General features: G+C 38.5%; 1 protein-coding gene across 45 annotated transcripts in view; it reads left to right on the top strand.

Moving 5' to 3' along the window:
- Nucleotides 1-26,322, top strand: part of DKK2 (dickkopf WNT signaling pathway inhibitor 2) — a 583,019-nt gene that overhangs the window by 178,587 nt on the left and 378,110 nt on the right. For all 45 annotated transcript variants that reach the window (XR_008716848.1, XR_008716834.1, XR_008716811.1 and 42 more), the window contains one exon: nt 20,205-20,251. The gene's annotated coding sequence lies outside the window, so the exon portion shown is untranslated. The remainder of the gene's footprint in view (nt 1-20,204; nt 20,252-26,322) is intronic.

Below are 26,322 nucleotides of genomic sequence, written 5' to 3'. Positions count from 1 at the left end.
AGGATGTCCAGGAGTGGACCACAAATTGCCTCCCCGGATCTCGTATCATAGTTAATTAATTGAGTGCTGACAGTGTGTTTGCTTCTCTGTTAAGCGAGGGAGAAAAAGCAGACTCAACTTTTGCATTCAAGGCCTGAGTCAGTCGGACACTATAGGGTAGGTTGAAATACTCCAATGGTTATATCGCAAGTACGAACTGCTTTACCTTCATAGTGTAATTTCTTCTCAGGCATTAGGGAAATTATGATTTAATAACATTAAAAAATATGACATTCAGAAAAAAAATTGAGAGATGAAAAGCAGTTGCCTGATGAAAAAAGAAATCTTTCCTTTTCTCATCCAAATCCTGTTTTCTTACCCTCAAAGTGTTAGCTAGAGTTAATTTCACTTGCTCTCTATGTAGAAGAAAATGACCCTCAGAAACGAACCCAAATTCATTTTAGTTCCCTGGAGATTTGTGGTTCTTGAATATAAATGCAGACTCCTTGTCTATGTGACAGGAGGTGAAATTGGGTGAAGGCCAAACTGAGTTTTCAGAATATAACCATGCCTTGCAAATGCCAATTATTCTAATTGGCTTACCTCTCCTGTTAACAAGTTGCTTTGCTTTCTTAGACAGTTATACAGGGAATTCTCCACAAGTTCTTCCAATCTCCTATGACCCAGATGTTGTCTGTAAAAGAATAAAAATGTGAACAAATCTTGAAGAACTTGACACAACTTTAGATTGTTGGTTTCCCTGGGGGCAGGAGAGATTAAGAATGTGTTACCTTCTTTCAAGTCTGTCCTAAGTGATTGATGAATTTAATAAAATGATTTGATTTTTGATAGGTACTATTTCTTGGAATAAGAATCAGTGAATCACAGAAGAGAACTAATTGCGTCTACATGTAATTCTGAATCCATGAGGACGAACATGTATTTGTTTATTATACTGAATGAGGAAGAAGGAAGATAGAATTATGGTACAGGAAATAGAAGTCAAAGTGGAACAAAATTGTTTACTGGCAGATATGGTGGGATAAGAGGTTACAGCTAAAAACACGAAGTATGAGTTTTGAGTTTCTCAGATAAAAAAAAATTACTTATGACCAGCAGGTCATATTATATCATTTCCAAATCTCTTTATGGCAAAACATTTTTTATTATCTCTTGATGCGGAACTTAAGAGATATAATTTCTTCTGCAAACAAACCATGTATCTTCTATAGTAAATCAGATGATTCACAAGCAATTTAAGTTGTGATTGATTTCTTTTATGAACACAAAGTTTTGGCTGAGAGTTTTTGGTTTGGGCTCAATAGTCGTATATTTCTTATGCACCTATTATGTTCTGGGCCTGAACTTGGAACTAGAGTCTGTGTTCATTTTATTACCATGTTTTCCATACTCAACATCTCAATAAACAGACATGATTGCACTTCTGATAGAAGGCAAACTTAACTTGTGGATTTAAATACTCATATTTACTGTAGCTCTAACTCAAGACCAGCGTATTTCAAGTCATTTTCTCAGTTCTTCTGTGATAAAAATATTCTGGCCAGCAGAGCTGTTGTGGGATTTGAGCATGTTGTAAGTTGACTAGTATGGATGTCAACCCAAAGGCCACTCAGTGTAGCAGAGCAGCCCATGGGATTTGGAACACTTTGGATTTTTCCTCCAAAAGCATCTATAATGAACAGAGTTATTTCGAAAGCATTCCCTGCAGTTCATGCCTTAACTCAATCATCTGGGAACAGGAAAGCAGATCCCTCTCAATACACCACTAACTTGGATTTCTATGGTATTATGCACAATCTTCTCATTTATTTTTACAGTGATAGAGTGGTTTCCGAGCCAAGTTCTCCAGGCGTTTGGGGAAGAAGGAAAAGGTTTTGAATGCTTCCAAATTCTTTAGGTGACAATTGATGTTTTTTATTTTCTTGTTCTTCTTCAGAAATGAAAACAAACATACTAAACTCTGCACCTTAGAGCAGAAGGATGTGATTCTTGGCCTCTTGGATCCTTTTGGCAAAAATCAACTCCTTTGGCTCATAAATATTTTGTTTCTACCCCTCCTCTTTAAATTCTTTACTTCGCTGCTGCTGCTGCTAAGTCACTTCAGTCATGTCTGACTCTGTGCGACCCCATAGATGGCAGCCCATCAGGCTCCACCGTCCCTGGGATTCTCCAGGCAAGAACACTGGAGTGGGTTGCCATTTCCTTCTCCAATGCAGGAAAGTGAAAAGTGAGAATGAAGTTGCTCAGTCGTGTCCAACCCTCAGCGACCCCATGGACTGCAGCCCACCAGGCTCCTCCATCCATGGGATTTTCCAGGCAAGAGTACTGGAGTGGGGTGCCATTGCCTTCTCCACTTTACTTCACTAGCTTTTACTAATTTGGTTTATTACTTTGAACCAGAAAATTAGAAAAGAGAACCTAAAATACATAGGAGGAGTAGATAGGACCTAATAACATTATTCATGAAAATAATGTATCTATCATCTTCTTTAGCATTTGCTTAGCAATTCCACAGAAGGGATAATTTACTAGATTTCTGAATAGTTTATTACTTCTCAGATGGACATACAGTAAATTATTATATGGAAATGAGGTCAATAAATACATGCTGATTTTTGTTTAAGAAAAACCCTTCTAAATAAACAAAAAATGTCAGCGATCTAGCACTTACCTTTCTATTTATTCACACTGTTTCCCCCAAATCTTTTTCTCTCCCTTATTTTTTTTTGAATTATTAACTATAACTTTCAGCATTTACTTTGTAGTGAAGATAAATTGGTAACAGGGTACATTTCAGACCAAGCAAAATCTGCATTGACTGAAGTTATTAAAGAGTGAAAATGATTGTGAGAAACAAGTCTCCAAGAAGCCTAAATGAACAAAAATGCCTAAACAAACAAACAAAAAATTTAATCATGAGAAATTCTTTTTCATCTATGTAATGAAATCCAATCAAATTGCTTTCGTTGGAACTGTGTTTTAATGGCTTAACAGTATTAATTTTAACAAGTCATTTCCAAGTAGAATGTATCACAAGTATTTTCTTTCAGTATCTAGCTGAATTAGAGCCATGTCAATGTCTTTGCAGTGTCCAAGAGCAATGTAAGGAGTAGAAGGGGTTTATGTTTCTGTAACAGAATGGAAAGTAGCAAGAATAAAGAGTAAGCTTTGTTTCCAAGAAATAACCAACTATGGAGGAAATTTTTACTGCTCTAGGATTCTATATTATCCTAATATTTTTAGGACAATCTCTAGGAGGTTAGTAGAGAAATTAGATGTTGGTATATGGGAAATTGCTTCTAAGGCAAAAGGGAATGGGAGGAGTTCCTTGGTTATTTTTATAAAGTTAACCCTCTGTCCTGTGATTTATATTACTTTTCCTTCCAACTTCTTGGTTCAACTCCTGAACTGGAAATTGAAATTGCTTTAATTTCATTTAGGGATCAAAGAAAAACCCTTTTAATTTTAGGGTTTTTTTTTAATGTTTTAATAAATAATATTTATTTGTTTTGGTTGTGTTGGGTCTTCATTGCTGCACAAGCTTTCCTCTAGTTGTGGTCGCAGGCTTCTCATGGCAGTGGCGTCTCTTGTTGCAGAGCAGGGGCTGCAGGGTGCAAGGCTTCATGGACTCCGTGGTTGTGTGTCGTGGGCTCTAGAGCACAGGCTCAGTTGCTATGGTACAAAGTCTTAGTTGCTCCATGGCATGTGGGATCTTTCTGGATCAGGGATTGAACCCGTGTCTTCTTCATTGACTAGTAGACTCTTTACCACTAATCCATCAGGGAAGCTCTAACTTTGGTTTTGACTTTACAATATGGGAATGCATAAAAATGAAACATTAATGGAATTAAATTTAACTCTAGAATAAGAAAATTGGTGTTTGATACATAAATCCCAGAACATTGGGTTGCAAGTAGATTCCAAATTAATTAATAATAGATATTCAAAGTAATAATGATAAGAACAAGGTTAATCAAATTTAATTTCTTTTAGATAATGATTTTGTGCTAGAATTAGCTAGGGCTATTTGAGGCAGTCTTCATATAAAGCTATAAGCTTCTTGATGTAGTAAGGCCAGATAAAAGAGATTATATCTAAGATGCTTTGACATAATCATCATCACTAAAGAAGAATGGCCAGTAAAGAATTACAATCTACCTCTGCCATTCTCTTCCAGAATCCCAGGTTAATTATTTTGAACCAAAGTTGAAAGGTATTACTGAACTCTCCTGCTTCACCTGATAAAGTTCTGCTAGCTATTTAGAAAACTGGGTAAAGAAATGAGTGAATAGAACTGTGACCCTAAAACAAAGAATCTGAAAGAACACATGGATCTTCTACCTGCTTCTTTCTTGAGACAGACCACATGCATCCTTATGAACTTAACACTTGTCAACTTAACATTGGGTTAAAAGGTGTCAGACTCTGTTATACTTTGAAATGGCTCTTCTAATTATTTTCCCCACAAAGTATAACAATAGCCACAAAAAGCTGTGTCACGTCCCTTGGGATCTGCAGCCCTGAATACCAAAGAGAGAGTGACGCAGTTTGGGTTAAGTAAGCTGTCCTGGTTGTTGTTGTTCAGTCACTATGTCATGTCCGGCTGTTTGTGACCTCATGGACTGCAGCACACCAGGCTTCCCTGTCACTCACCATCTCCCAGAGTTTGCCCAAGTTCATGTTATGTTCACTGATGCTATCCAGCCATCTCATCCTCTGCTGCCCTCTTCTCTTTTTGCTTTCAATCTTTCTCAGCATCAGGGTCTTTTCCAATGAATCAGCTGTTTGCATCAGGTGGCCATAGTATTGGAGCTTTGGCATTAGTCCCTCCAACGAATATTCAGGGTTGTCCTGGTACCTGGCTTAAAAGATGACCTAGAGAACACAAAGGTAGCATGTTTCTATGGGATGTCTTCTTTCTGGATCTCTTCTATTTCAATCTATTTTCTTGAATTGGGCAATAATCAAATTTTGAGAGGCACAGATCATGATCCCAGTAAAGGCACTCTGCTTCCCTCTTTACTATTTAATTTAACTTTTATTAGAGGTTAAATCTGATTTATCAAATGGCTTTAGCATGTTGAAAAATATAATGAAATAGGAGCCCAGAACTTCATAAAAATTGCACCCAGTAGAATTCTGTTAGAGAAAAATGTCAAAGGGTAAACTAGCAAAATGAATTGTACCTTTAACTGCACTCTCTAGGGACACTATGATTCTGTTCTACCATCCAACAAGGAGGAACCCATGTCTCATGTTCAGTCAATCTTGGCTTGGCATGGGAAGCTGGTGTTCCTCTATCGCCAAGTCTTGCTTTGATGCTGATTCCATATATACTCCGTCTTAGGTCCCTATCAGAGAAGACTGACATTGACACTTCATCTTCCTCTTTCAAAATTTTCAGTGCTAGGTTTGATGGGTTTGATGTTGAATTGGGCTTTGGAGGTGAGAAAGAAGCATTTATTTGTCTAGAAATTTTCTTCATCTCTGTGAAGGGATGTGTGACTATTCAGCATCAAGATCATGCCACATTAGCATTCCATAGAGAAACAGTTACAAGCTGATTGCATTATAGGTGTGGGTTTTAGATATACCTCGGCCAACGTCTTGAGCATATTTTTACATCCTTTTTTTGTTGCTGAAAAATGGAGAAGCAGTAGTTCTCTGTGCCTCAACAAGGACTAAAATGTCACTTCAACAAATAGTGACCGTAATGATAACTAGTGTTATGTTTTGCAGTTTAAAAGTACTTCTAAATAAACTGTGGTACATCCAGACACTGGATTGTTACTCGGTGCTAACAGGAAATGAGCTATCAAGCCATGAAAAGACATGGAGGAAGCTTAAATGCATATTACTAGATGAAAGAAGCCAATCTGAAGAGGCTATATACTGTTTAATTTCCACTATATGACATCCTGGCAAAGGCAAAACTATGGAGACAGTAGAAAGATTCATGGTTGCTGGGATTAGGGAAGAGGGGATGAAGAGATGGAACACTGAGGATTTTTAGGACAGTAAAACTATTCTGTAAGATACTACAGTGGTAGCTACATGTCAGTATACATTTGTCAAAACCCATAGGACATGTGACATAAAAGTGAACCCCAGCCTAAACTCTGGACTTTAGGTGATAATGATGTGCCGATGTAGGTTCATCAGTTATAGTAAAATTACCACTGTAGTGCAGAAAGTCAATAGTAGTGAAGGTTGTATGTATAGGAACAGAAAATCTATGGCGCCTATGTACTTTTTGCTTAATTCTTCTGTGAACCTAAAACTTTTTAAAAATTATGTTTCCTAATTTAAAAACATACTTCCTGTATTAATCGTAACAATAATTCTATAGTATGGTTAAAACATGTTATTTTCATTTTCAACAAATACTGATCAAATGGCTACTTACTCTTCTAGGCACTGGATCAAGGTGGCAAATGTCCTTGCCCTGGGGAATTACATGGCTACGTTGATTTGACTGCTAATCAGTTTGATTTAAAATTCAAGCTTGGTTCCCTTAACTCTGTACCTGATAGTCTTTCAGCTACATTTCACAAGTTACCTGTGGCTAAGCCTCAGTGGCAGAACAGAATATAAAGGATATAAGACAAGGTTAGAGTTAAGTGGTCAGCAAAACATTACCGATTATAAACATAGACAAAAGGACATTGCAGTCTGAGATTCTATACCTATTCAAGGGGGAAATTGTGTAGATACCTAAAAAGTACTGTTTGTAAATATGAAATATTGAAAATTGAAAATATTTGCTTTAGAATATGATGGTGCCTTAGAAACACTTTTTTTGGTAGATGAATTGCATTCACAACTACAGAAAAGAGTGATTTTCGGAAGTATTTCTAGTATTTCCATGGTAGATTTGATCAATATGTGGTCGTTTACAGCTTGGCTGTACAGTGGATCTTTTTTCTTTTGAAAATATGTCTTTTTAAATAGACTCTCTGGAAGAAGTTTAAAGGGAATGTGTTGATACTTAACTCTATTATAACAGACACTAGATGTGCTTAAACTTCTTTTCTCAAAATTGGTCTAGATCTCACTGAGGTTCTTTTCAAGTACGGAAATTCATTTCATCAACATCATTCGTTTATCATCAAGATCTATCCCTGCTTTGGCTAAATTAAATATTTTTCAAAACCAAAATTTAATTATTTTTGAATCATCCATTAAAAACCCCCACCTTAAAAATGAAATTAAGTCCAGATTAATTATAATAGGAAAAAAAAAACTTGGCATTTCTTTAGGGTTCTACCCTAGGGTTTTCCAGTTTTATCACATTATAAAATAAACTCAATTTCTGTGCTTATTATTAAGTAACACTGACTTCTAATGTTAGGTGGTAGGAAAAGCTTTGGAGTGCCAAGCTGCTTGGGTTTGAATCCTGGCTCTACATTGCCTTGAGGAAATTGCTTAGTTTCTCTGTGTATTCTGTAATTTCACTATAAATTGGATTAATTATAACTGCTCTATAAGGATTACGTGAGCCCACCAACATAAGGCAAGCTTATGGTAGACAGGATTGATCAGGACAGTTTCCTATTTATTATCACATAAAGCCAAGGATAGAGTTAGCATTATTTTGGCTCCTTTGGATGATGTAGAGATGTTTTTGGTTGCGTATTAGCTTTTTTAGGTTCTCACTGTGATGGTATTTTTATCAGCTCCTAAGTTTTCTTGCCTGGAGAATCCCAGGGACAGGGGAGCCTGGTGGGCTGCCATCTATGGGGTTGCACAGAGTCGGACATGACTGAAATGACTTAGCAGCAATGTAGGACTTGCTCAGGGGTCTCTGACTTCCCCAAAGTTCTCACGGATCGCTTCTTGAATCACAGGCTCAGTCTCTGAGCTTGGTTGGATTTGCTTTTCTGCCTCCTAGAGACAGATTCTCTAGAAAGACTTCTTACCACTGGAGGCAGAGGCAGGAGGGAGGAAATAATTAAAGAGCCTTAACGGCAGCTTCTTCCCAGATTACTTTCTCTCTCCTGATGTTAGTCATTATTGCTGCAAGTTTTTATTTTCATTCCAAGTCTTACTTATTGCCCATGGCTTGCATTTCAATAGCAAAACAACTAGTGCTGGGTTTATGGTGGTTGTTCTTTTACGTAATCTTGTCCTTCTAGCATCTTGCCAAAGGTGCTTATGATTTCACTACAATAACAGACATTTGGTTACTTCACAAAAGTCTCACTCAGTTCTCTGGTGTCTTCCTTCTTATTTCCACTGTTATCTCTCCATCTCTATAATATGCCACACTGCATTCATCACTCACAGGTATCTCTTTAACAGGATTTGGAGCTAAAATCCTGCTCTTTCATATTAACTGCTATGGCAGTATTTCAAATGTTTAACACATTTTTCTCCCCCAGGAAGTGGTTTAATTCATGGTGAGGCTTAGTCTAGGCATCCACTTATGCTTTTCTAGTTTTTTTGTAACAAAGAGGAGCATCTGAAAACTGAACTTTACTGGAGATATGAGCTACAACACAAGCAGAGGACAAAAAAAGAATCAGTAGACATCAATATTTGTGATGAATATTTCATATTCATTTTCACTCTAAATTAAAAATTATTTTAGAAATAGAATTATAGGGAAGTATTAAGTATAATGTAATAATTATTTATATTCCCACCAGCAAGAAAGAACCACCATTTATATTCTGATGTGTTTGCTTCCCATTTTCATTATTTTCTGTTTTAATGAAAAATCACTTTACCATATTTATAAAATTGATATATGCTGATACCATGACTCCAGACAGTGCAGAAAAAGTAAAATTAAAAAGATTGAAAAAATTCAGTCACTTCCATCATCTGAAAGCAAACATTATTATCATTTAGTAATGATCATTTTGGACATATGTTTATTCACAAAATATAGAGGAAAAAGATGGAGAAGATATAAATACTTTAATAAAACTTAGATCATGATACTGATACTATTTCTGATAAAATTAATATGTACTTTGAATTGAATTAAATACAAGACAAGCTGAGCTGAAATAAAAAGGAATAAAAACCTCATATTATAAATAGATACATAATATATTCTACATCCATTTTGAAATCTATTTCTAATGCTAAAATTATTTTGTATTTGCTCTTACTATTTTATAATTAAATTTCCCTTTCTAAGTCATATATCATTCTAATGTTTTATCATTGACCTTTAAGCATTTATTATGCTGAATTTATGTCTTATTAAATTATAAGAAATGTTCTTCTTTTCTTGAGTTATTTTCTAATAAGACACATCCCTAGTCTTTTTACATGCTCTCTCTCCCTCCCTCCTTCCCTTGTATTTTCTCTGCTATTTCATAGGGTTTTGTTCATGATTCAATGGTTTTATCTAGATATTCAGTTTGCTATTATATAGAGTGGGTGAGTTTTTGACTCTTTCAACATTATTTGAGTTTTCCAAACTACATGCTATTGGCGGGGAGAGAAGGAAAGTGGAAGAGAAGAGGGAGAGGGAAGGGAGTATTTAGTTTTTGTTAGAACACCTGGGCTCTGTTCTCTCTGTTGAAATATTTTGAGCTTTCTGATTATTTCTTACCTGGGAGTAGTAATAGAACTTTTACTTCTGTAAGAGAAAGCCAAAGCCATTTTCTAACCTTCTGTACATCCCACTGTATCTCAGGAAAAGGAACAAGAGAAGGACTTACATCTAACATCTTTTTGCCTAGATTCAGGACATTAATGAAAATTCTTGGGACTTTATCTTTCAACAGTGTGCACTGTGGTAGGTGTGGTTGGGTTGAGTTTCTGAGCACTGCTTAAGCATTTTCTGTTTCTTTTATTGGGAGCTGGGTTTTTGCAGATACTGTGTTAGGCTTTGATTTTGTTGCAGATTGTCACAGATGCTTTTCCTCTCTGTAGACACACTTCTCTGCAGTGTGGCTTCCTCCTGTCAAGAAGGTAGCATTTATTTCCCTACCCTTTCAATCTAGGCTTTGCTGTGTGCTTGCTTTGGCCAATGGGATGTTTGCAAATATGAAATGAGAGGCACTTGAGCAGTGAAGTTTGTTATTTCCTGCTGTTCCTGGAACTCTTTGGCCACTATATGTAAAAGTCTAGGCTAGATTGCCAGAGGATGAACAACATGTGGCTCAGATATCCTAGTATCTTGGATGACAGCATTCCTGTTGCCAGATGTGAGTGAAAGATCCTTGATCACACAGCCGAGTAGACCAACCCACTAAACTCATGAAAGAACCCAAGAGAGATCAGCCAAACAAAGATCAGAACAGAAGAGTGACATAGATGACCCATAGAAACCTGAGCTAAATAATGATGGCTTTCTTAAGACACTAAGTATTGATTTATTATGTAGCAAAAGCAATTTGACCCAGTACCATTTTGTTACTTGTTACAGAAACAGGAAACTTCTAAAACATAGATAAGTTGCTCAGTCAAATTTGCAATACTTAGTTGGTTAAGGTTGTTAATTAGGACACTTCTGAATATTGTGCTGTGTTTTGTGTGCTGTGCTAAGATTCTTCGGTTGTGTCAGACTCTTTGTGACCCCGTGGACTGTAGTCCACCAGGCTCCTCTGTCCATGGGATTCTTCAGGCAAGAATACTGGAGTGGATTGCCATGCCTTCCTCCAAGGGATCTTCCCAATGCAGGGATGGAACCTGTATCTCTTATGTCTCCTGCATTGGCAGGTGGGTTCTTTACCACTGGTGCCACCTAATTGCAGTACAAACTCAGCCAAAATTAATTGTTAGTTATGTAATACTTTGTAACCCAAGAATACTGGAGTGGGTAGCCTATCCCTTCTCCAGGGTATCTTCCCCACCCAGGAATTGAACCCCGGTCTCCTACATTGCAGGCGGATTCTTTACCAACTGAGCTATCAGGGAAGCCCACTTTGTAACCCACCTTCCCATAAGATAAATTCAGAGACTTCATTTAAAATATTTTGCTAGACATGTCTATATTCTTCTGACAGTCTAGGCAATCACAATGGTCCTTCTGATTGGCTTCTAACTGGGACAGCTCTGTTTTAGTAAGCTTATGCTTCCAGTTTCATAGGGACCAAAAAATTGATTAATTGAATTCACCTTCTCTATTTTTTTCTATGCTTATCTTTACCCTTTCCTTATTTTGAGTTTTATTCATACACCAGAGGAATTTACAATGAATTCATTTTGGTCTGTCAGTATGGGAGATCTCAACGCAAATCCTACAAAGGGGCCACAGAAAATAATGGCAAACAAATGCTCAGAAGCAAATTATTATTGAATGCAGCAGAATGTCACGTTTGTTTTCAGCCTCAAGGGCTTAAGATCCTTTTAATGGGCTTTGTTGGGAAAGATCTGAAGGCTTTCATGTCACAAAGCCTGGAAGGTTGATCATTTTGGCTGTTTTCCAGGCTGACCTATTAATTTGAAAGACAGCCTGACTGCAGATACACTTTTAGGTTTCGGTGCTGGCAGACGAGGCTAATAGTCTAGGCAGGTGTCTCCAACACTGATCTAGATGGCTTGAAACCTTGATATTTTGCTAGATGAGGATACATTTCAGGTACATTTGCATGTTTCAACCCCATCAACTCAAATCAAAATTCATACTCTCTGACTTGGAATGGGCACAAAATATTAATAATAGCAATTTGGTTTAGTGAAAACAGACCCCCATTTAGAGTCTGAAAATTATGATTTGAATGTGGCTCCACAACTCATTAGCTGGGCGACCTTTGGCAAGTCTCATAATTAACTTTAGCCTCAGTTTTTAAATCTGTAATGTGAGAGTGATAGTGTACTGCTTCCCACAGGAACTGTTGTGAGTCGAGTCAGTGTTCATCACTTTGTCAGTTATAATGCAGGGTATAATAAAAGCATTACTGCACATCTAGAATCTCCAGAAAAAAAGGATCCTTAGGTTTACAAGACAACCCTCCCTCTTAATTTTCCTCTTTGAATGATCCTTCAGGCATGTGTTCCTTTTGTGATAGCTCCAAAACTGTGCATCTCTAGCCAAGAGCTATCTTCTGTATTCCAGAACTGTTTCTCTAAGTGATCATGGGTCACCTTTTCTTGAATAGCATGGAGGCACCTCAAAATCAGCAAGTCACAAATGGAGCCCCTCGCTCACTTTCTCTGGGGATGTTTCTCCTGTGTTCTTTACATTGGTTAAGGACATTGCTGTATACCCAGCTGCCCAGAACAGAAGTCCTAGCATCATCCAGGGATAAGGCAATGGCCACCCACTCCAGTACTCTTGCTTGGAAAAAAATCCCATGGACGGAGGAGCCTGGTGGGCTGCAGTCCATGGGCTCGTGAAGAGTCGGACACGACTGAGCGACTTCACTTTCACTTTTCACTTTCAGGCATTGGAGAAGGAAATGGCAACCCACTCCAGCGTTCTTGCCTGGAGAATCCCAGGGACAGGGGAGCCTGGTGGGCTGCTGTTGATGGGGTTGCACAGAGTCGGACACGACTGAAGCGACTTAGCAGCAGCAGCAGCAGCATCCAGGACACCCTTTTTTTCTCCCTCATTATCTGTATCCAAATAAACACTAAGTCTTGAATTCTACCTCCTTGGCAGCATTCAGATCCATCCACATCTCTCCGTCCCTCTCGCCCTTTAATTTCTCATCTGGATTACCACCACAGCATCTTTTGTCATCTCTTTTCCTCTTATCTTAACTTCTCTCTCCTGTTTCTCACACCGTAGCAATCTAGAAACTTCAGTCTATACATAATTTTTTAAAAATTCAATCTAATGGTATAACTCTCTTCAAAGCCTTCTGTGGCTCCTTTAGCCCATCACACAGAGTTTAATGTGTGAGGGCCACCACTATGCCTTGACCATGCCCATGTCTCTAGTCTGTTCTCTCTCTCTGTCTCCTTGCACAGTTTTTCTTCTCCTTTGTAGTTGTTGAACATGCCATGGACTTTTTTGTCAGTGTTTTTGTTCTGCCTGGAAAAACCATCTGCTACTCTTCTTGCCAGAACCGTTTGTCTCTCCAGTCTCAGATCCAGGTGTCACCTTCTCTGAGAAGCCATTCACGGCAATAAATCACAGTGTACTGCAATGATTAGTTTACCTGACCAGCCTAAAAGTAGAGGACTTGCATTACTCATGAGGCCACAGTTATCAAGTCCTATCGACTGCTGGTGTGTCCATCTTTAGCAGGGGTTCTGCCAATCTGCTACTAAAGTAGTCCAACATCACAGTTAATATTACTATATTTGGAGTCAGACACATATAAATTGGGCTTCCTGGATGGGCGAGTGGTAAAGAACCTGCCTGCCAATACAGGAGACCTAAGAGACACAGGTTCGATCCCTGGGTCAGAAAGGATCCCCTGGAGGAGGGCATGGCAACCCACTCCAGTATTATTGTCTGGAGAGTCCCATGGACAGAGGAGCCTGGTGAGCTACAATCCATTGGGTCGCAAAGAGCTGGACATGACTGAAGTGACTAAGCATACGCACACACACACATAATTCAGAGTCTAATCTTTTCAATCCATTTGCAGGTTTCAAACCCATCAACTCAAGGCAAAATTTGTGCTCTGACTTGGAATTTGCACCAAATGCTAACGATGGCAATTTCACTTAGGAAAAATAGATCCCAACTTAGAGTCTACAAATTATGATTTGGACTTGGTTTCACAACCCGTTATTTGGGCAACCTTTGGCGAGTCTCATACGGTTTTTTAATCTGCAGTATGAGGATGATAGAGCACTACTTCCCTCAAGGAGCTATTCACTGTGAGTCAAATGAACAGGAATGGAAACAGTATCTCTTTCCTAGAATAAAACACTATGTCCCGTAATGGCTCAAAAATGATGATTATTTCCGGTTTTAATTTTTATCAGTAGATAGACCTGAATATCAAACTTATGTCTATAAGTCAAGTGCATAGTTTCTAAGGTGTGGATTTTGAGACATCCATATTGATGCTTCAACATACTAATTGATTACTTCCAGGTTCCTTAAGATTGCCAGAAAAATTGTACTGTGAATAAGTTATATTTTATTAGATTAAAGAATTCCTGTCCTGATCCAGTGACCACCAAACATTTTATTTCTGGTTTTGGATCCTAACACTAAAGAAAACACTAAGTAAAACAAAACAATACCAAACCCAAATTTAAAACAATATAAAACAGGAGTTTAGAGACCTGTTAGAGCCTAGATCACATTTTTCTAAGTAAATTCAATGCCAGCATAAGTTCTTCTACCTGGATTCACAACACAGCAGCCCCTAAAAGAACCGGAAATAAAGGAATCACGAGGCTAAACATATTTCCATTTAACCCTTGCTGCTGCTGCTGCAAGTTGCTTCAGTAGTGTCTGACTCTGTGTGACCCCATAGACGGCAGCCCACCAGGCTCCCCCGTCCCTGGGATTCTCCAGGCAAGAACAGTGGAGTGGGTTGCCATTTCCTTCTCCAATGCATAAAAGTGAAGAGTGAAAGTGAAGTCGCTCACTCGTGTCCAGACTCCTAGCGACCCCATGGACTGCAGCCCACCAGGCTCCTCCGTCCATGGGATTTTCCAGGCAAGAGTACTGGAGTTTACCATAAAACCCAGCTGCTCTTCTGGCTCCTTGTAGACCTGCTTTGGTACTGATTCATTCACTTATTCATCCCACAATTGTTAATTGAACACCTACTATGTTCCAGGCTCTGTGGTGGACACATACAACTGTGTGAGTGTTTGGTTGTCTTCTGACTTACTCTTCACTGTGCCTAGGCTCCTCTTGCTCGTATGCCTCCCTTAGAGTTCAGGTTCCCACTGGTATGAATCAGGGAATGCGGAATACCTAGACAGTGTTTAGTTCTGTGTCACACAGTGCCTACTTTGCTTTGGCTTGTGATTTCTTTTGCTTACTCTCAATCTACAGTAAACATAGCTGTATCTTCCCCTGCCTCCTAAATGAGTAGTTTTCCCATCAGTTGCCAACTTTCAGTAATGGGACAATCCAGAGGCCCTGACTAGGTTGTTGCCACAGACACAGCTCTCTACTCTCTTACCTTTGAATTTTCTTTCCAGCTGTACCTCTGCTCAGAAATCAATGTTGTCCCCAAATCACCATCTTGTGGCCTAAACCAGCATTGCTAACCAGCATCCACTAGCCATCTCAATCCATTTCTCCAAGGCAGCATTGCAAAATAGGAATATAATACAAGCCATGTGTGAGTGCTATCGCTCAGCCGTGTCTGACTCTTTGCCAGCCCATGATCTGCAGCCTACCAGGCTCCTCTGTCCCTGTGATTTTCCAGGCAAGAATACTGGAGTGGGTTGCCATTTCCTACTCCAGGGGATATTCCCGACCCAGGGATCGAACCCACATCTCCTGTGTCTCCTGCACTGTAGGTAAATTCTTTACTACTGGGCTTCCCTGGTGGCTCAGACAGTAAAGAATCCACTAGTGCCACCTGGGAAGCCCTAATACAAGTCACATACATGATTTTAAATTTTCTAATAGCATAATAAACAAGTGCTGTTAAATAAACAGTAAAATTAATTTTAATTATAAATTTTACTTAACCAAATACATAATCTATTATTACTTCCACATATGAAAGTAAAAGTCACTCAGTCTTGTCCAGTTCTTTTCGACCCCATGGACTATACAAGTCCATGAAATTCTCTAGACCAGAATACTGGAGTGCATAGCCTTTCCTTTCTCCGGGAGATCTTTCCAACCCAGGGATTGAACCCAGGTCTCCCTCATTGCAGATGGATTCTTTACCAGCTGAGCCACCAGGGAAGCCCAAGAATTCTGGAGTGGGTAGCCTATCCCTTTGAACCAGGGTTTCCTGCATTGCAGGCAGATTCTTTACCAATTGAACTAGAAGGGAAGGCCACTTCAACATATGGTCAATGTAAAAAAAAAAAAACTATCCATGAAATATGTATATATACATATGTACATTTGTCATACATAGTTTTAAAAATCCATTGTATATTTTACATTTCAGTATATCTAGATTCAGACTAACGACAGTCAGTTCAGTCACTCAGTCGTGTCCGACTCCTTTGCAACCCCATGAATCACAGCACGCCGGGCCTCCCTGTCCATCACCAACTCCCGGACTTCACTCAAACTCATGTCCATCGAGTCGGTGAGGCCATCCAGCCATCTCAATCCTCTGTCATCCCCTTCTCCTCCTGCCCCCAATTCCTCCCAGCATCAGAGTCTTTTCCAGTGAGTCAATTCTTCACATGAGGTGGCCAAAGTACTGGAGTTTCAGCTTTAGCATCATTCCTTCCAAAGAACACCCAGGGCTGAACTTTAGAATGGACTGGTTGGATCTCCTTGCAGTCCAAGGGACTCTCAAGAGTCTTTTCCAACACCACAGTTCAAAAGCATCAATCTTCGGCACTCAGCTTTCTTCACAGTCCAACTCTCACATCCATAAGTGACCACTGGAAAAACCATAGCCTTGACTAGACGGACCTTTGTTGGCAAAGTAATGTCTCTGCTTTTGAATATACTATCTAGGTTGGTCATAACTTTTCTTCCAAGGAGTATGTGTTTTTTAATTTCGTGGCTGTAGTCACCATCTGCAGTGATTTTGGAGCCCCAAAAAATGAAGTCTGACACTGTTTCCACTGTTTCCCCATCTATTTCCCATGAATTGATGGGACCAGATGCCATGATCTTCGTTTTCTGAATGTTGAGCTTTAAGCCAACTTTTTCACTCTCCTCTTTCACTTTCATCAAGAGGCTTTTTAGTTCCTCTTCACTTTCTGCCATAAGGGTGGTGTCATCTGCATATCTGAGGTTATTGATATTTCTCCCAGCAATCTTGATTCCAGCTTGTGTTTCCTCCAGTCCAGTGTTTCTCATGATGTACTCTGCATATAAGTTAAATAAGCAGGGTGACAATATACAGCCTTGACATACTCCTTTTCCTATTTGGAACAAGTCTGTTGTTCCATGTAGAGTTCTAACTGTTGCTTCCTGACCTGCATACAGATTTCTCAAAAGGCAGGTCAGGTGGTCTGGTATTCCCATCTCTTTCAGAATTTTCCACAGTTTATTGTGATCCACACAGTCAAAGGCTTTGGCATAGTCAATAAAGCAGAAATAGATGTTTTTCTGGAACTCTCTTGCTTTTTCCATGACCCAGCAGATGTTGGCAATTTGATCTCTGGCTGCTCTACCTTTTCTAAAACCAGCTTGAACATCTGGAAGTTCACGGTTCACGTATTGCTGAAAGCTGGCTTGGAGAATTTTGAGCATTACTTTACTAGCGTGTGAGATGAGTGCAATTTTGTGGTAGTTTGCGCATTCTTTGGCATTGCCTTTCTTTGGGATTGGAATGAAGACGGACCTTTTCCAGTCCTGTGGCCACTGCTGAGTTTTCCAAATTTGCTGGCATATTGAGTGCGGCACTTTCACAGCATCATCTTTCAGGATTTGGAATAGCTCAACTGGAATTCCATCACCTCCACTAGCTTTGTTCGTAGTGATGCTTTCTAAAGCCCACTTGACTTCACATTCCAGGATGTCTGGCTCTAGGTCAGTGATCACACCATCATGATTATCTGGTCGTGAAGATCTTTTTTGTACAGTTCTTCTGTGTATTCCTGCCACCTCTTCTCAATATCTTCTGCTTCTGTTAGGTCCATACCATTTCTGTCCTTTATCGAGCCCATCTTTGCATGAAATGTTCCCTTGGTATCTCTAATTTTCTTGAAGAGATCTCTAGTCTTTCCCTTTCTGTTGTTTTTCTCTATTTCTTTGCATTGATCACTGAGGAAGGTTTTCTTATCTCTTCTTCCTATTCTTTGGAACTCTGCATTCAGCTGCTTATATCTTTCCTTTTCTCCTTTGCTTTTCACTTCTCTTCTTTTCACAGCTATTTGGAAGGCCTCCTCAGACAGCCACGTTAAGTGGTTAATAGTCCCATGTAGCTAATGGCTACCATATAGAGCAGTGCAGGTGTAACGGTTATCTATTCATTCATCCATCCATCTATTTATCAAAACATGTCTTAAACACATACGTTGTGCTCAGTACCATTAAAAATTCTCATATTGTGCAATAGTCCTTGTTCTCAGGTAGCTCCAAAGTACATGAAAAAGCTGACTAGTACTTTAGCTCTGTCAGAGACATGACATGATAGTAATGATGCGTATGCACATGGTGCCAAGGGTACCCAGAAGAGAAACACTTGGGACAAAAATAGTTGCTAGAGGAGGTGATATTTGAACTTAGTCTCAAGAAGTGAGCAGGAAGAAAAGAACAGGACATATACTCTAAGGGGAGGGAATGGTATAAAAAAGGCACAGGGATATGAGTGAGCTTGACAGAGCATGATGCATATAGCAGATACAAATGTTTGCACAGGACTGAGGCCAACGAAGTGCAGAAAGAGATGAGGCTGGAGAGACGGAGAAGAGATATACCACAAAGGGCCTTATAGGCCTTCGCAGCTTATCCTGAAGCTGGATGGGAGGCGTTGTTTCTGAGTAGTGAATAAATATAAGTAGAAAAATGCAATATAATAGTGTGGTACTGAAGAAGAGGAACTCTGGAAACATACGTCCTGCGTTTGAATCTGGGGCTTTATATTATTATGTCTCCTTTCTGTGCATGAGTTTTCTTACATTAATCATAGATAATATTAGTATCTCAACTACAGGGTTGTTGTGAGACTGTTATGAACTGTTCCATGGAAAATTCTTAAATTGATTACCACAGTAGGCTTGATAAGTGGTAGACCTTATAATTAAAAAATTTTAAGTAGTAAAGTAACACAATGAGATTTGTGTTGCATAGATAGCACAGTGTCAGCTAAGGGTGAGAAGTGAGTCCAATAAGGAGATTGCTCAAAGCTTTTAGTATGATGTGATGCAGGTATAAACCAGGGCACAGGTGGTAGAAATGGGGAATACTGACAAATTTGAAAAGCATACAGAAGGTGTGAAGGCTTGGTAGCTGAGCTGGTGAGGGAGGTGAGATGCTTAAGAGTCTGTTAGGATCCCTAGAGTCTGTCTTGGGCACTTGAGTAAATGATGGCACATTTTTACAACCTGGGAAATATAGAAAGAGTGAGTTGTTGGTGGGCATGGGAGTCGGGGGTGAAGGATGAACAGGAGAAAGTGGATTAAAAATTGTTGATATAATTAGATATATCAATCTGGGTTTAATTATACAATTCAGTATATCAGTTTGGGGTTATAAAGAGACACTCCAGAGTGAATGTTTGATAGAGACATAGGTATAACACTCAGGCACTGCCTTCTCATTTTCCACAGTATGTTTAAGGATCTAGTTAGTGTTGATCAATGTTGCAGGTTTTGAGGACACAATGCACATCCTTTTAGAATAATCAGTTCTTGACCGATAGGTGATGTTTATATACAATTTAAAGCAGTTTAAATGTATACCACAAGCAAATGAGATTTTTATAAACTGCTTTCAAAAGATTAGGCAGACCCACACATGGCTATAAGTATCTTAAAATTAATTTTTAAAACAATAGGAGTCTGAGTGACACAAAAGAAATTTAGTCTATTTTACATGAACCTCAAAAGCACAGGTTATAATCTAGCGACTCCTGACACGTGTAATAATGACTGTAGTGTGTGCAGGTGCAAGAAGTTGGGGGTGGGAGCTATGACCAAGAAGTATTTCCCCCTCGCTTAATTTTGTCTATAACTAGAATAGTAGTGCTCCTCATTCTTCCTTCAGGCTATCTGCTAAGAATGGAATGTGATTTTTTTTTTTTTTTAAGATTCAAACTCAAGTCATTCAGTAAATTCAGGAAATATCTATGTAAACTAATGCCAGAGAAGTGGATCCCTGGACACTGGGGCTCTGTTAGAGCCATTTGTAGGGGAAAATCCCCAGACCCAAGTGAAGGGGTTCATTTAACAGATGTGCACCTGGCAAGCACTAAAACAGGGAAATAGAGAAAAGTTCATTGCGACAAAGGACAGATATAGGGATAGTTGAGAGCTAGAGAAACCAGTGGGCAAAGATGCAGAAGGGGAGGGCTTAGAGTAAGCCAGAGAAATGGAAAGATGAATCATGAGGTTTGTGATAGATTTTGCTTTTGTTCCCCAAATTTATTGCCTCTTTCTATAGAAAGATTATGCTTTTCTGTTTAACAGACGTCAAGCTTGGTCTTGCGACTTACTTTGACCAACGGAAAGTGAGCAGTACACTCACATGCCCCTTTCAGAGCGTTCCATCTTTGCTCTCTCTCTTTCAGGTGAACTTCCTGTTCCGGATGGGAGCTGTCAGTCATGCCCACGCAATGTAAGTTGAAAAGTTAATTTTTGTTGTTGAAAATCACAAAGATTCTGGGGTCATTTGTTACTGCAGCATAATCTAGCTGAAGCTTATCAATACAAGGTAAAACCTGAGAGAACTGTGAGATGATGGGCAGGTCAAGGGCTGATTTGATATCAAAACCTAAGAAGAAAACTTCAGGTCTCTGGGCATTTCCTAGTGTTACCCCTGCCATCCTGTGTGTGGCTCCTTTAGTGTTGCATCACTGCTGTGTGGTCTCATGGCTAGGCATCAGCAGTGGCTCCCTGACACGCTAAAGATACGACCTTTGGCAGATTATGTAATGTTTCTGTTACTCTGTACCTCAGCTGTCTCTGTAATAGGGAGAAGAAAGCCTACCTGTGTTTGTAAGTCGTTTGTCGTATGATTAAGTTGTTGTAGTCTGTTGTAAAGATTAAGCAAGGCGATGCGTGTTTCACAGATACCTGATATATGGTAAGTACTGAGTAAATAGCAACTATGATTACTATTTTGGTTCCCCTGAATCAAATATGCTTAGAATTGAGAATTTCATTAAAGGTATTGCATATGATAACCCACTCAATGAAAAAATTCATCTATGGGATTACTATAACAGATATTTGCTTAGAACTTGTGGTTGCATATTTCATTGCTGCTTCTCAAAAATAGAAATAGACATGCAGTTTTCTAGATTAAATAAGTGATTTATTATATGTTATGATACGGACATTGATTTTCATGCATTAAAGGAGGGCGCTGTTCGTTGAACTGCTTTAGGACAAGGCTAACTGCTAGGAAATGGGAATTAGCCTCTGTAGTGTGTTAAAATAATTAGTTATGGTAGCAGACTTATCATAAAGGATGGAGGAAGGTTTTTAGAATAGGAAAACATGAATTTCTGTAACTATGTGTTGTAGCCAAAGTAATGCCCAGCACCCCCAAAGATGTCCATATGTTAACCTCTGGAACATTGACTATATTAGGTTATGTGGCAAAGGAAATTAAGGATGTAGATGGAACTAGATAAAGCAGAAAAAAAGAATTCTCCCCTGGATGCTCCAAAAGAAACACAGCCCTGATGACACCTTGATTATAGCTCATTGAGACCTTTCCAACAAATGGTGCTGAAAAAATTGAATATCCACATGCAAAAATAAAAACAACTTCAATCTTTAATTAACTTAAAATGAATCAAAAATCTAAATGTAGAACCTAAAGCTGAATATTCCAGCAGAGCACATCGCAGAAAATGTTTGTGACCTTGAGGTAGACAAAGATTTATTAACTACAATACAAAAGCACAATCTATATAAGAAAAAAAAATAAATTAAACTTCATCAACATTTAAAATTTATGGTCTTTTAAGGAATTTGTTAAGAGTATGAGAAGACAGTTCATATTTTGTGAGAAAATATTTGCAAATGTTATATCTGATGAAGATCTTGTTTCCAGAATATATAAAGAACCCTCAAAATTTAATAATTATGAAACAAACAGCCCAGTAATGACCTGTGTAAAATCTTTCAATAGACTTGTCTCCAGAGAAAATATTAACTATAAGTAAGCGCATGAAAAGATGCTCAAGAGAGAAATTAAAATTAAAAACACAACCCGATAGTACTTTTTGCCTATTCGAGTGGCTCGAGCTAGATGATTGGCCATGCCAAGTGTTAACAAAAATGAGGAGGAACTCCCACCCACTGGTGGTGGAAATTTAAATAGTAAAACCTCTGTACAAAGTGATTTGGTAGTTTCCTAAAAATTTAAACCTACTGTTACCATATGGTCTATTCACTCTAGTCCTAGTTACTTACCTAAGATGATGGAAATTATAGGTCAGTACAAAATCTTGGACATAAATGCAGATAGCAGTTTTACATATGATAGTCGACATTTGGGAAAAAACTCAAATGTCCAGTGATAAGGGGCTGCATAGATACATTGTGTAACATTCATAAAATGGAATACTACCCAGCAAGAAAGAAGACTGAACTACTCGTACACACACAATGTGGATAATCTCCAAATAATTATGCTGAGTAAGAAAAGTCAGACAACAAGAAGAGTTTGTTTTGTTTGATCCAGTTTACAAAAATGTTTAGAAAATTCAAATTAAGCTACAGTGACAGAAAGCAGATCAGTGGTTGTCTGGGGATTGAGGAGAAGGAGAAAGGAAACAGTGGAGAAGCGGGGAGGGAGATATTTCATAGGGGCAATAATAAACTTTCAGGGCTGATGGATATGTTCACCATACTGATTGTGGTGATGGTTACTCAGGTAAATGCATGTCATAACTTATCAAACTACATACTTTATATATGTTTATTGCATGTCAATTACACCTCAATAATGAAGAAAATAGACCCTGCCCTTTATTATCCCTTGTGTTGTGGTAGAGGATAAGATCAACTGGAGTGCAAAAAAGAAAGTCAAGTTTGGGTTGACCTTTAGGTTTCATAACATGAATTCTTGTTAAGTTGGATTGTGAGACTAACCAGAAATCTATAGAGACACATACATTCACACTCATATATACACACATTTCTCGGGACCAGTTATTTTTTTCTCTGAATAACCATTTTATGTGAGAATCTGCAACATTTCACATGAAGTTTTAATTTAAAATGGAGATTCCCTGATTTAAGAATTTTAAAGTTGTCATCTGATTTAACATACCATTAATGTTTTATGGACTGTTGTTGTTTTCAAGTAGAAGTTTTCTGTAGTAGGGTTAGTGAATTTCTGGCTTGACATTTATCACTCTGGTTTTCATTTCTGTACATCAGATGGCAGGGATTTCTGATCTTTATGTGAGGCAGTTCTCCAGTATATTTTGGCTAAGCTCTTAGTAAACTAACATTATCAAAAAAGGAAAATGGCAAACAGTCAAATTATACATATTTAAATTTTATTGCTTATCTTTCTTTTTTTTTAACTATAAATTTATTTATTTTAATTGGAGGCTAATTACTTTACAGTATTGTATTGGTTTTGCCATACATCAACATGAGTCCACCACGGGAATACACGTGTTCCCCATCCAGAACCCCCCTCCCACCACCTTCCCCATCCCATCCCTCTGGGTCATCCCAGTGCACCAGCCCTGAGCATCCTGTCTCATGCCTCGAAACTGGACTGGCAATTCATTTCACATATGATATTATACATGTTTCAATGCCATTCTCCCAAATCATCCCACCCTCGCCCTCTCCCACAGAGTCCATAAGACTGCTGTATATATCTGTGTCTCTTTTGCTGTCTCGCATACAGGGTTATCATTACCATTTTTCTAAATTCCATATATATGCATTAATATACTGTATTGGTGTTTTTCTTTCTGGCTTACTTCACTCTGTATGATAGGCTCCAGTTTCATCCTCCTCATTAGAACTGATTCAAATGTATTCTTTTTAATGGCCGAGTAATACTCCATTGTGTATATGTACCACAGCTTTCTTATCCATTCGTCTGCTGATGGACATCTAGGTTGCTTCCATGTCCTGGCTATTATGAACAGTGCTGTGATGAACATTGGGGTACACATGTCTCTTTCAATTCTGGTTTCCTTGGTGTGTATGCCCAGTAGTGGGATTGCTGGGTCATAAGGCCATTCTAGTTCCAGTTTTTTAAGGAATCTCCACACTGTTTTCCATAGTGGCTGTACTAGTTTGCATTCCCACAACAGTGTAAAAGGGTTCCCTTTTCTCCACACCCTCTCCAGCATTTATTGCTTGTAGACATTTGGATAGCAGCCATTCTGACTGGCGTGAAATGGTACCTTATTGTGGTTTTGATTTGCATTTCTCTGATAATGAGTAATGCTGAGCACCTTATCTTTGACAAAGGAGGCAAGAATATACAATGGACAAAAGACAATCTCTTTTAACAAGTGGTGCTGGGAAAACTGGTCAACCACTTGTAAAGAATGAAACTAGAACACTTTCTAACACCATGCTGCTGCTGCTGCTAAGTCTCTTCAGTCGTGTCCAACTCTGTACGACCCCATAGACGGCAGCCCACCAGGCTCCCCTGTTCCTGGGATTCTCCAGGCAAGAACACTGGAGTGGGTTGCCATTTCCTTCTCCAATGCATGAAAGTGAAAGGTGAAAGTAAAGTCGCTTAGTCGTGTCCGACTCTTACTGACCCCATGGACTGCAGCCCACCAGGCTTCTCCATCCATGGGATATTCCAGGCAAGAGTACTGGAGTGGGGTGCCATTGCCTTCTCTGTCTAACACCATATACAAAAATAAACTCAAAATGGATTAAAGATCTAAATGTAAGACCAGAAACTATACAACTCCTAGAGGAGAACATAGGCAAAACACTCTCCGACATAAATCACAGCAGGATCCTCTATGATCCACCTCCCAGACTATTGAAAATAAAAACAAAAATAAACAAATGGGACCTAATTAAAATTAAAAGCTTCTGCACAACAAAGGAAACTCTAAGCAAGGTGAAAAGACAGCCATCAGAATGGGAGAAAATAATAGCAAATGAAGCAACTGACAAACAACTAATCTCAAAAATATACAAGCAACTCCTGCAGCTCAATTCCAGAAAAATAAACGACCCAATCAAAAAATGGGCCAAAGAACTAAACAGACATTTCTCCAAAGAAGACATACAGATGGCTAACAAACACATGAAAAGATGCTTAACATCACTCATTATCAGAGAAATGCAAATCAAAACTATGAGATACCATTTCACGCCAGTCAGAATGGCTGCTATATTGCTTATCTTTCTATTTTTCTAATCTCTTTTTATTCTTCATAGGGTAAATTCTTTATTGAGTGCCCTATTTAAATCTTTTGCTTCTTTTGTTAGCTTGAAGACATGTTTTGTATCTGTATTTGCTGTCAAATTATGTAGGTATATTATATTCAGTTTCTGAATTTTTAGGATAGTTTGCAACTCATGAACCTCCTCACAAAAAAAAGTATTTTTGGTGGCATTTTATAAATTATGTACCATCTCTGGAATATCTCTTTCAAAGACATGTTTAAGTGAGCTGTAGTGGCTCATGTCGACTAATTCTTTATAAGTCAACACGTGCCTTACACAAAAATAGCATGTTTTGTATTCTACCCTTCTGTTTATAAAAGGACCTTCTTGTGTTCTCTCTCTGTTCTTACCCTGCCTCACTCTCTGCCTATTTTAAATTATAGCTACATGTTATCCTAATTGTGGTTCTAAACAGTAGTCTAAATAACATGTGATTTATTATCATGTGGGAGGTTTCTTCCTCTGAGTACTGATTTCTTCTTTTATTATTTGCCCTAATCCTATATTAGGCCTTTATTATAGCAAATGATAAATTTTGTTTCTTTTTGGCCATCTATGGTATCATAGCAAGTGACTGCCTTGCAGAATATTTAGAATCATATCACAGACTTGAACTCTTAGTAATCAATTTCATTTTCTAGTTCAAGGGAGAGACAATGAGTGAGATTATCATTATGATAATGAGAATGAATGAAGTCATGAGATATAATGGAATGCAAAGTTCTTTTAGCTGGACTTTCAGTTTTAGTATTTTTGGATTAAAAGAAAATGACACTCCATAGAAAGTATGTTTGATTTTTATTATCTCCTCCTCAAACATAATGCTAATCTTTACATGTTAGGTGGGAATTTGATTGCTACAAATGCTCAACTTTTCTTTGACAGGTTAGCAGAAGAGGGCCATTGTAAAAAAGCTGACCTTAATGGCAGACTTCAGAAACATGGGCTTCACCTATGACCCCAGGTCATTAATAAAATAGGACAATTTCAGAGCAAGCCAGCACAATATTCCATGAATGTATACAAAGGTTGTTTCTTATTAAAATTATTAAGTTTTCAAAATATTAACTCATTACAAAATTATCCATCTGTGATGCATTGTTATTGAATACATGTAATTTGTTTTGTCTTCAGTGAAGAGTGAAAAAAAATACCTGGAGTGTTGACAAAGGTGGCCCCATAGTAGAGTAGTTTAAGAGCGTGGACCCTATGGATGACAGCCTGGCTAAATGGATGCCTTTGTTGACTACAAGTTTTATCTTCAGCAAATTCTTAAAGTTCCTAATC

The sequence above is a fragment of the Bubalus kerabau genome, chromosome 7 (genome assembly GCF_029407905.1).
Source record: "Bubalus kerabau isolate K-KA32 ecotype Philippines breed swamp buffalo chromosome 7, PCC_UOA_SB_1v2, whole genome shotgun sequence".
Classification (NCBI taxonomy): Eukaryota; Metazoa; Chordata; class Mammalia; order Artiodactyla; family Bovidae; genus Bubalus; species Bubalus kerabau.
Note: the sequence above shows the minus strand (reverse complement) of the source record. Positions and strands in the feature narration are given on the sequence as shown.